Here is a 2,902-nt window from a genome sequence, read left to right as displayed (position 1 = left end):
AGGAAAAACTAGAAGAGAATAGAGGAAGGGGTAATTTTGTGTTTATAAAATAGTAAGCACTCTGTGCATGATCTTTATTATAACAATTAAAAAAACACTAAAACAGAAAAATAAATGTCTATAATATTCATGTGTAAAATTAATTACTCCAGTGGATAGATGATTTTTGAGAACTTGCTACTTATTACTATCACATGTTGAAAAGTAGATCTCAAATCACATTAGTAGACATTTGCTCTTTTTTCATTATCTTTAAGAAGTTATACAAATGGGGTCAATTCTACATGCATCTTGATCATCTTTCATCACCCTCCCCATCTCTCCCAACCCCACCCATCCCCTCTATTTTCCTAGGTCAGTTTTTATATATGTACACTGATTATTAGGACTATATTCCCCTACTGTTTTTTTTTTCCTTTCTTTGTCCACTCTGACTTCTTGACCTCGGATCCCTTTTAACTGAAATTCAGCTTCCCTGTGTGCATTTGATTAGACTGTAATGTAATTTTGTTCAAAGGAATTACACCATTGGAGTTTTCACCTGCATATAACATACTCTTCATTTGTTTCAAAGAGAATAGTCTACCCTTGCTTGGCTCAGAGACGTTTTGGATTCACTTATTTTTTTAGAAATGTTTGTTTTGTGCTACCATGTGCAAGGTAGCATGGAAAAATAGGCAAATAGATAAATAAGACAGTCCCTTTGCTCTTATCAGAACTCAAAGTCAGAGAAACTGTATGAAAAGCAACAATGCTTTTTGATAAGCACTGTTAGATCACAATACAAAGTACTATTTGACCCATGCAGAAGAGTGAATGACTCTATTTAGGAGAATGTGTCTAATTTCTTGATTACTTTATGGTTGAAAATAATATGCTGTGCTACTTAGAAAAGGCCAGTGCATGAGGAGCTAAGGTCTAGTTATGAACATTTTGTCAGAAAATAAAATATGAAACTTGAAGTCAGTCATTTAAAAAAATTGCTTGTTGTTTACAGGTGTTTGAATTGTTAAAACCAACTCAAGTGTCACTTCGAATGAGTCCTGCATTGGTTGAATTAATTGAATTTCAATCATCATCTTGAAATAAAATTGCCTAACACAAAGAACATAATAAAAATTCAGACCCTTCAATTATAAAAGATCCAAAGTAGAAAACAGGGAATGATATTATAGGCATAATAATAGGAGCAGGCTACTATTCTGCCAGAATCCTAGAAGGAAATCTAGCCATAAATTTTGCAATGGGTAGATAAGAGATACTTACTAAGGATTTAGCTGGCAATTTAATTATTTAATTACGAGTGAACAGATTACATCCCCAGGTGATTTTTTCCCTACAAAAATGAGAACATTTTCTAGGTTATTCTCAATCTAAAATAGAGTAAATCAGTATATTTTCTTAAACTTTATAGTGAAAAACTGTGGAAATTATCTTCAGTCTGACTGTCAATTAGTTAAGTAGGGCGATATTTTAACATTTACAGAAATTTAAACAGATAAATGTAAGCATACATTTCCTCTTTGCTACTCTTTATTTTCCTAATAATGCTGATTTAACCATAATATTTGTGCTACTTATAATAAACAGGCACTGTTTACTGCTAAAGGTATCTGTATGTTAATCCATTTAAACTTTTATTTGAAATATACTGTTTTAAGACCAAAGGAAAATGCAGATTAGACATGATATTATTTTTTTAAGTAAAGCAAAGAAAATATGGTTCATTTTCTGTTTAAAACAGAAATTATTAATCAATAGTATTGAAGACCACTTAGTCTAATCAGTGAGGCAGCTAGTGGGATTTTTTTGTAATTTAAATTTTATTGTAAAGGTGATGGACCAAGGAGTTACAATTACATAAGTCAAGTAATGAGTAATTTCTTTTTGAGAAGTGTCACCCCCTCTCTCATTTTCTTCCAGCTTTTCCCCTTTGACCGCATCCCCCTCAAGTTGTATAGTTCATTTCCAACATAGTGTTGCTTCACCTATATCCCATAATTTGTGTTTCCCCTAACCCTCCCCAAATCAGATAAACTTATATACCAGACAAAGGGTACAGTGTCATCTTGTTCTTAAGTGATAACATTGAAACACAGAGGTACACTAGTAGTGGCAATAATGATTTTATTGCTTGTCTAAGTGTCTGAATTTTCCTTTTGTATTTCAACAATTATGAATCTAGTCACCAGTCACATCATCAATACTGTGTGTGATACTGACTCTATAATATCTTAGGCCCTTAGAATTTCTTCTACCAAAATTCAGTGCCATTCACCTGCATTTTTAATTTTGGTATAGAATAAATAGTTGAAAATATAATTGATGAACACGGGTTTGTCTTAATGTCAAGGAATTCTGCTTTTACTGCTACATGTTACCAAGCTTTCATCATTTCATACTTAAATTATAACCTTCAATTGTGGCTTTTTTTTACTCATTTTCTCATTTTTACCCAACTTTCTGTAATAATTCATTGAGAATTTCATCTGAACAAAGCAAAGCCTTGAGCTATTGTTGGATTTAAAACTTGTTCCAAATATGCTCACTTCTCCTGCAGTGTGGAGCTTAGCTAAGATTATGGCAAGTGAATGCATAGAAGTCGTTTTTCAACACAAAGCACTGAGATACTTTACTTGATTGATTTCTCCTCTTCAAATTACACAGCTTAAGTAATCTTCCTTTAAGAGAGATAATCTTTTTGTCTTATACATTTGCCCCAAACTCTAATAGCTTTCTTGACTTTTTAAAAATTGAGTTATAATTTCTTTGTTTTGACTTACAATGTATTGATGATTACAGCCATATCTGTCATTTCATTTTTCAAGATATCCTTTCCTCAAATTAGCCTATATTCTCAAATCACCAGCAGATGTTTCCAACTGTCAGTTTACCTATGAGC

The sequence above is a fragment of the Dipodomys ordii genome, unplaced genomic scaffold (genome assembly GCF_000151885.1).
Source record: "Dipodomys ordii isolate 6190 unplaced genomic scaffold, Dord_2.0 Scaffold53, whole genome shotgun sequence".
Lineage (NCBI taxonomy): Eukaryota > Metazoa > Chordata > Mammalia > Rodentia > Heteromyidae > Dipodomys > Dipodomys ordii.
Note: the sequence above shows the minus strand (reverse complement) of the source record.